The sequence below is a fragment of the Myotis brandtii genome, unplaced genomic scaffold (genome assembly GCF_000412655.1).
Source record: "Myotis brandtii unplaced genomic scaffold, ASM41265v1 scaffold422, whole genome shotgun sequence".
Lineage (NCBI taxonomy): Eukaryota > Metazoa > Chordata > Mammalia > Chiroptera > Vespertilionidae > Myotis > Myotis brandtii.
The window spans coordinates 3141077-3150542 of NW_005366171.1; the positions used below are offsets into that span (position 1 = coordinate 3141077).

Below are 9466 nucleotides of genomic sequence, written 5' to 3' on the forward strand. Positions count from 1 at the left end.
CCAATGGGGCCGGAGAGGCGCCCGTAGGAGCGGGTAGGGGCAGCGGCGTCCCCGCGGTGCCCACAGGAGAGATGAGAGAGTCGGCTTGCTGTCCTGGCATCTCTCGCCAGCGGCACCCCTCCCCCAGGAGCGCCCGCCGCCCGCACCCACCGGCCAGTCTCGGAAACTGGTTGCTGGCCCCAGCGTTCGGGTTTTTAACCGCAGCCCCACTCCCTCTCTCTTTAAAAACAACATCGCAGAAGCCTGCGGGTTGTGTATTTTCATTTTGTGTGAGATCCGTGGAGTCGGTTTTTCAAACCGGCACTTTGAAATATTTACATTTCTTGGGGGAGGATTGTTATAGTACATTAAACTATAGGTCCCAATGTTGGCAATATTTTAGCTTTTCGAGGCCCCATAGAAATAGGTAAATGAAAATTGGATCATGTTTTCAGGCACTGCACCAATGACAGCAAGTACCCAACTGGTAGTCAAAAGCCAGGGCAGTTTTTATTTTTCTTAAAAATGCTCCTTTGATATGTGAATACATTTCATAGGCATTGGGGAAAAAAGCTTAACCCTTAATTGAACACAATTTTCAGGACTGCTGCATAGATGATTTCCTAGGATTGATAATAGCAAACATTTGCTCCTAAATTTTTTAAAAATGTTTTTATTTCAGAGAGAGGAAGGGAGAGGGAGAGGGAGAGAAATATCAATGATGAGAGAGAATCATAGGTCAGAGAATCACGGATGGGCTGCTTCTGCATGACCCCCAATGGGGGTCAAGCTCACAACCGGGGCATGAGCCCTGACTGTAATCCAAGGGTGACCTGGTTCATAGGTCCAGTTCAACCACAGCCGTACCGGCCAGGCTGGTCCTAAATGTTTGTATATTTCAGAGAGGAAGGGAGAGAGAGAGAGAGAAACATCAATGTGAGAAGGAAGCATCAATTGGCTGCCTCCTGCAGGATCCCTATCAGGAATCTGCAACTGGGACGTGTGGCCTGACCTGGGTTGAACTGGCAACCCTTTGGTGCACAGGACAATACCCAACTAACTGAGCCACACAGGCCAGGGCTGTTCTACACACATTTTAATGTAATAGCTCATTTACTCATCACAGCAACCCTATCAGATAATTATCCCTATTTTACAGATAAGGAAATAGGGCACAGATTGGTAGATAACTTGCCCAGGTTCCCAAAGGTAATTGGTGATAGAACCTACCTAGATTAGATGCAGTGCTGGTTGTGGGAACTTCAAGCCATGTGTGTCTGGGTAGGGTGTGTGCATGCAAACTTAGAAAACTATTGTGGATAAGGCTACAATAATATTTTGGCTAAGCAGGTAGGCCATTAAAAAGGAACTTGACAGAATATATGTACCCCTATGTTCATAGCAGTGCAATTTTACAATAGCTAAGATTTGGAAATAGCCTAAGTGCCCATCAGCAGATGAGTGGATTAGAAACTGGTACAACTAGCCCTAGCTTGTTTTGCTCAGTGGATAGAGTGTCAGCCTGCGGACTGAAGGGTCCCGGGTTTGATTCCAGTCAAAGGCACATGCCTGCCAGAATGGGGGCGTGCAGGAGGCAGCTGATCAATGATTCTCTCTCTTCATTGATGTTTCTATTTCTATCCCTCTCCCTCTCCCTTCCACTCTCTGAAATCAATAAGAATACACACACACACACACACACACACACACACACACACACACCTGGTATATCTAAACAACGGAATACTACACAGCTGTAAAAAAGAAAGAACTCTTACCATTTGCAACAGCATGGAAAGACCGGGAGAGCATTATGCTAAGCAAAATAAGCCCGAGAAAGATAAGTATTACATGATTTCATATGTGGAATCTAATGAACAAAAATAGATCCAAAGACATAGAAGCACTGAACAGACTGTCAAACCTCAGAGGGAAGGCAGGGGAGAGTGGGCAGGTGGGAAGAGATCAACCAATGAACTTGTATGCATATATACATAATCCAGGAACACAGATAATAGGGTGGTGAAGGCCTGGGGTAAAGGGTTCGAAGCAGGTCAATGGGGGGAAAAGGGGACATATGTAATACTATCAACAATAAAGAGTAATAAAATAAAAATGTCCCTGAATAAAAAATAAAAAAGGAACTTGGTTTGTCTCCAGGATTCAGGTAAAATCATCACTGGAAGCAGTGACAAGAATTTTGACTGATATTCCACATTTGCAGCTTCAGTTAGTTGTAAGAGGTCTGAGATGGTAATTCTGTTCATGTTGGTTGCATGAGTTCATTTGGGGTGCAATTAGGTTTGCCAGAAGCAGATGATGAGACAGGGAGCTCTGGACCTAGTATTGTAGGTCAGAGTGTCCCACTGCCACCCAGCCTTTATACTCCTCCCTTTGCTGGTTAGCATCTGTGGGCCCTGGGAGGGACAGGACTGCAGCTGAGGCAGACCAAAAGTGAGCTAACAGCTGGAGGCCATCTGCTGTGCACACTAGGCCCCCTGAGCGGGGCAGAAAGTCCTTTTTTTAAAAAAAATATATTTTTACTGATTTCAGAGAGGAAGGGAGAGGGAGAGAGAGATAGAAACATCAATGGTGAGGGAGAATCATTGATCAGCTGCCTCCTGCATGCCCCTACTGTGGATCGAGCCTGCAACCCAAGCATGTGCCCTGACCCGGAATCGAACCATGACCTTTTGGTTCATAGGTAGACGCTCAATCACTGAACCACACCAGTCTGCCCTGTTCCCACATTTTAAAGGAAGAAAAGAATGAATCCCAGAGCTATCACATGACTGATGTCACATTGGTAATTGGTGACAAAGTTGGAATAAATCCCAAGGTGTATGGGGCATGCCTTAAAATTCCTTTTTATCTCCCATTGTACTTGATGTTAAATTATTCATTTGGTAGATACAGCCACTGAACCACACCTGTCTGCCCTGTTCCCACATTTTAAAGGAAGAAAAGAATGAATCCCAGAGCTATCACATGACTGATGTCACATTGGTAATTGGTGACAAAGTTGGAATAAATCCCAGGGTGTATGGGGCATGCCTTAAAATTCCTTTTTATCTCCCATTGTACTTGATGTTAAATTATTCATTTGGTAGATACACTGTAAATTTTTTGTTGATATGTAAATTAAGCCATCTTTGACTCTATTAATAAACCCTCTTTCTGTTGCAAATGACAGAAATCCAATCCATAAGCAAGAAAATTAACTTTTTGGCTGACATTACCAAAAAATTGATCTGTACAGGTTTGGAGGGATTCAGTGGTTCAAATGATGTTATCAGAGCTCTGTGTGACTCTGTTTTGATAGGACCTCTCTGCATGGCAGCATGATGAACTCTGGCATCCCAAAATTTATGGTGAAGGAGAGCATCTTCCCCAGTAGCATTGGGAGGAAGGTTTCCAGAAAGGTCTTGATTCACTTTTTGTTATGTCTGTGAATCAAAACCCTGTCCATGGAAGGACACTGGCCACTCTGGGACATGTATCTTCTTTAGTTTTGAGAACATGAGTTTATCCTAATTCACCACCAAAATCTCATGGACTGGGCGAGGGGGTAGTCCCTAAAAGAAAGGGTTCTGGAAAATTGGAAGATACTAAATTTACTCTATTGTTATATCTCTTTGTCCAACCTTTTCTCTCCAATTCCATTGTCATCAACTTAGTTCAGGATCCTCTTTTTAATCTTCTAACCAATCTCCTGGCTGCTGTCAATCTCTTTTAAATTTATCTTGTACACAGTTAAGCAAGCACTCTGCTTACATTAAAGTTATTCTTTACTTATAGCTATCCCCATTGCTGGAGTGATCAACTCCTTGGCTTGGCATTCAAAGTTCTCAGAATCTGGTTTGGATATAAAATTCCCCCTCTCCCCAACTTTAAAGCAGTGGAGGTGCTAGGTGGGAAGTGAGGCAAGTAAGGACTAGATTGTCTGGAGCTCCCTCCCTTCAGCTAGTGGTGCTGTGATGTGTAAGTTAGTTGTTATGGCTTAAAGGCCCAAGTTTGGGGCATTCATTTGGTTGTTTAGTTATTAATTTAATTTTTAATCCTAGCAATACAAGCATAAAGTTAAAAAGTTCAAATAGCAAAATGATTATAAACAACAAAAGAAATTCCTTGGCCCCTTCTTCAAATTTTAACATATGTCATTTCTTTTGGTATTTACCTTCATATTTCTCAACGAATATGTGTATAATGCTATTTGTTCACACACAACCGGTCATCATTCCAACTCCAAATCTACTTAACCTAAAATCTAAAAAGCCCTCTGTTTATTGACTCAATTCTTCAGTGTCCCAATCCCAAAATCCTGAGAGAAATCTGGCTCCAAGAAATGTTTTTTCATCAGGTCAGCTACCACTGGCCAACATTTGGGTGGGCTGTCTGTCTTTATGTCCCAGGGTGGAACAAGATGGGTGGGTGCTCTAGGCTGGCTCTAATAATTTGGTGTCTGATGTAGCTGACATCATAGATTGATATACTCAAGTTTTATTGCTTGAGTCTGGAAACCTAAAGACTACGTTTCCCAGAAGCTCCTTTAGCTTGGATTCATGAAGCCTAGTTTCTATAAAACAGATGTACCTTAGTGAGATATGGAAGGTAAAAGTGAGCATTCTGAGGTAGACACTGTATTTTTGTCATTTCTGTTGGCAGATGTTGGTTTTTCTGAGACAGCTTGAGCCAAGGTCCCAGCATTGTTCAGTCTCTAAATTTCATGGTGATGAGAGACAGGGAACAGGACCTCTAGTTTAATGATTCAGATTATGGCAGAGTCAGTAGCTATGGAGATGGCTTCCTAATTCCCCAGCTCCATAAGTGTGATAAGCATGGTACCCATGTTGAATCAGTTCTACAGTATTGTCTGGAAGTTGTTCCTGGAAGTGCAGCGTCAACTCTGTTCCACTAACCCTTCTAGTGATTTTATAAATTCCTAATTCCTCCTTGTAAAACCTTTCTGTTTAAATTAGCTAGAGTTAAATCTGTTATTTACAATTGAGTTTTCACTGCTGCACTTTCAAAAATGTTCTTTAAATTTTTGTTCAACAATTATTTGATGAGGCAATGAGAAACTTAATTTTCAATTAATATTATAGACAGATGCCTAAGCAGTGTCAATATTTTGAAAAATTTTGGCAATATATTTCTCTTTTTTATAGTTTCTATTCTCTTTTCACTTTTCTTTTGCAATTTTTCTGAATCAGACACATTATTTGAAAACTCATTGAAAGGTTTGAAATTTGTATTCTAAAATGGATCACTGATTTCTGGCCAACAGCACTATCCATGAATTATTTGGTTTCAGATTTAGCCTGCCTGATGAATTTTGTCTAATTGTTCCTATATAAATGCAAGACACAAAAACCTATGACAGGCTTAGCTAGACTTGGGGAAGGCTGTGAGGTATAGTGAGTACAGATCCTGGAGGAAGATTGGTTTCAAATTGTACCTCTATCATTTGCTTCTTGTGCAGTCTTGGACACATCTCAACCTCCTCATCAGAAAAATAGGTTTGAAAATAATAATATACAATAATATCTTGGTTTAAATGGAATCATATAGGTAAAGCACGTGCTATAGGGACTGGTATGTAATAGGTATCTAATAGATGTTAGATTAATAATATTGTTTTTAGTTTCTACTTTGCTGTACAGTATTTCAAGCAGGGGCAAATTTATATTCTCTCAACTGTGTAAGAATTTGCCTGTAGAAACCTTAATTGTTTCTATAGTTACTAATTATTTGAGTGATATTTTAGTGCCCTATAGTTTCTACAGATTAATGATTTGGTCAACTGCCCAATTGCCCACCTTTTAATTCAGCTCTGGCTGTGGTTTAGGAAAGATTATGTGAGAAGCAGAAGCTGAAGGATAGGGCAGTCCACTCAGAAAAGTACTGTGGCAGCCATTGCACTGAGTAACATTCTAGCATAATACTATATAATAAAAGGCTAATATGCAAATTGACCGAATAGCTGAATGACCGGTCGCTATAAAGTGCACTGACCACCAGGGGGCAGATGCTCAAGCAGGAGCTGCCCCCTGGTGGCCAGTGCGCTCCTACAGGGGGAGCACTGCTCAGCCAGAAGCTGGGCTCATGGCTGGCGAGCACAGCAGTGGTGGCAGGAGCCTCTCCTGCCTCTGTGGCAGTGCTAAGGATGTCCGACTGCCGGCTTAGGCCTGCTCCCCACAAGGAGCGGGTGGGGAGTGGGCCTAAGCTGTCAGTCAGACATCCCCTGAGGGCTCCCGGACTGCGAGAGTGTGCAGGCCAGGCTGAGGGACACCCCCACTGAGTGTATGAATTTCGTGCACCGGGCCTCTAGTCCTCTTTATAAAAGGCCTAAGACACTGTCACTTTAAATTGTGACATATTGCACAAATAAATGCCACACACTCCTTTTCTAGACACTGCAGTTGAGACCTGTTGGTCTAGAAAAAAAATAGGCTTCTAATTGAGAGGCCTTGAATTTGGCAAATCAGATGTTTTCTCACATTGGGATGGGTGGGAGGCAGGGATTATACTTGTATAAAGAATTCAGGTTCCAGCCCGGCCAGTGTGGCCCAGTGGTTGAGCATTGACCTATGAACCAGGAGGTCACAGTTTGATTCCAGTCAGGGCATATGCCTGGGGTGCTGGTTCGATCCGCAGTGGAGGGCATGCAGGAGGTAGTTGATCAGTGATTGTCTCTCATCATTGAAGTTCTATCTCTCTCTTCCTCTCTGAAATCAATAAAAATATATTTAAAAAAAAGAATTCAGGCTTCATACACACATAATATTTTACTTGGAACTTAGACTTTATAGAACACCTTCAATCTTTTATTTGAGCCTCAAGACAATTCAATTAGTTAAGCAGGGAGGAATAAGAATACCTCCCTGTTATTTTACAAATAAGGAAGCTGAGGAAGTTGATCTGTGTCTTTTCTTTAGAAAGTTTTCATAATTAAGATAATGCATTTTAGAATAATCCTGCTAAGTTAATGATCTTAGGCTAAATAGTATGATCAGAGCTGTTATTTCGAAAAGCACAATATTCTTTTAGGGTTGTCCTTTTATAGAAGGTGAAGACTAGTATTATTCTCTGACTTTCCTAGGAAGGTTAATGTTAAACTTTTAAAAGCTACTCCTTTAAAAAGAATGCCAGACATAGACAATTTTTAAAGCCACAGTGAAGGTTTGCACATCATTTAAACACTCAATTACTTGGGGAGAGACTGAAATGCCAGGGATAGGGTTATTTATGGTGCTGTGCTGAGAACCAGTATGTACACATTTATTTGTACAAGAGTGGAATCCTGGCCCTGGATCATTTCCTGACTTGTTTGAAAATCTGGGCAAGTCATTTATTATGTCTGTATTTTGGAATTATAGCCTTGCTTCAAAGGCGTGTTCTGTGAATAAATGAACCTCTATTTGTAAATCTTGTTTAAATTTCTCTGATGAAAGGCATATCAGTGTTATAGTTGTGAAGGGTGAGGATACTGATAGTAACAACAATGGTAATACCAGTGTCTTGGATTTATGCAGTATCATTTCTCTGAGAAGCTTTGAGTGCCTCCCAAGAAGCATATATTCTTTTAAAAAGTTGTAGTTACAAACATTTCACAAGAAATTATTCTTAATATAATTTTTATGTGCTGAATTGAACAAAAAATAAGTATAATCTCATTTTATCTCCTTCCATCCCTCCCATTTCCTTCACTCACCAAAGGTAATCACAGTTAATGCTTTTTGTATATACATATATGTACACATCTATATATAATTTACACATGCACATGTATATAATTATTTGATATACATATTTTATAAATTATTCTGCACCATGTTTAGCCCTTATCTATATGCCTTGAAGAAATCTTCCTTGTAGAAACAATGCTACAATAAAAATCCTGTGTATATATCTTTGTGCATCTGTGGGTGTACTTCTGTGGGTTAGATTCCTTATGTGGAAACATTGGCTTAAATTTTAAGCTGTAAAGAATATGTGTTAAATTGTGCCTGGCAAAGCCTGTACCAGTGGGTGGAGGGCAGAAATTATATTTATATCAAGAATTCAAGTTCTAGCCCGACCAGTGTGACTCAGTAGTTGAGTGTCGACCTATGAACCAGGAGGTCACCGTTGGATTCCCAGTCAGGGCGTATGCCTGGGTTTCAGGCTTGATCCCCAAGGGAGGCAAACAAGAGGCAGCTTCCATAAAATAGCACATGAGAGAGCCTATCTCTCGTATCTGTGCCAACATTATTTTGTATATATTTGTCAGTCTAAAATTTGCAATTTGATAGATTTAAAACTCTCACTGTAGTTAGCATTTTCTTGATTAATAAGGTTAAGTGTCTTTTTATAAGTTTATCAACCTTTCCACAAATAGCCAAACTATTAAGACCTTACACTTGAAATTTAAAAAACTGTAAGCTTAATAATCTATGAAAAACTATGTCCTACTTCAGAGATTTTCAACTGGTATGCCACAAAAAATTTTATAGCATGCAATAGCTATTTAGTCAGGAGTACTGACCTCTTTTCCCTTAGGTTGTCAAATAAAAAAATGACAACAACCAACACAGCAATAGCAGTCCAATGTGAATGAATCAGAATTATATCTATTTTTTGTCAGATCGGCAAAAAATATAATATATTTTTGGTGTGCCAAAGAATTAGTAATTAGTTTATGTGTGCCATGAGATGAAAATCGCTGTTTTACTTGATTTTCAAATGTTAATCTAATCTTGTATTCCTGGGATAAACCCCTCTTAGTCAAAGAGAAACACTGGACATAAACACCCTCTATGCCAATCATTTACCTATTGTCTCTTAGCTCCAAATTCTTCTCTGTACTCTGGGGATTGTGGGGCTAGCTCTCTACAAAATGTTTCCCAGATTCTTTTGTCAGCTTGCTCTGCCAATAGGGGGCACTAGAGGGAGATTGGAAAGCAGGAGGAGGGGAGAACCTATTTCCCATTCTTGCTGTGCTTGTTAGTGTTGCTTGCAGGGCAGTTTACCTGCAGGGGAACTTCACCCCAGCATGGCAGTTGGTTCCAGCCTCTGGCTTCATTCAGCACTACTGGAAACAGCCTCATTGCGTCCTTTAGAGCAAGCATGTCAAACTCGCGGCCTGCGGGCCACATGCAGCCCACAACGAATATTTCTGCGGCCCAGCCAATCTAACGGTATGTAAGAAATGTTTTAATAAAAATTTCATAACTTAAATTTTACAATATCCTGTTACACATAATTATTAATAATGAACTACAACGTTCGCTAATGACTGATTACTATAATTGTGTTGCATTCATTTTCCTTACGCGCCTTATGCGTAGGGGCACCATTTCTCTCCACTAATACTAGCAGCGAATATTTTAGCAGCCGATTGCCACATCATTAGTCTTGTACTGACTTGTTTGGTGTGCGCAACAGGAAATATTTCACTTTTGGAGATCAAGAAAAATAGGTTTATTTGCGTTATGCTTATTAATTT

At 40.5% G+C, this 9466-nt stretch overlaps 1 protein-coding gene across 1 annotated transcript in view; it reads right to left on the minus strand.

Annotated features, from left to right (window-relative positions):
- ZBED5 (zinc finger, BED-type containing 5) overlaps nt 1-9466 on the minus strand; it is a 43360-nt gene that overhangs the window by 19129 nt on the left and 14765 nt on the right. The window lies entirely within an intron of this gene.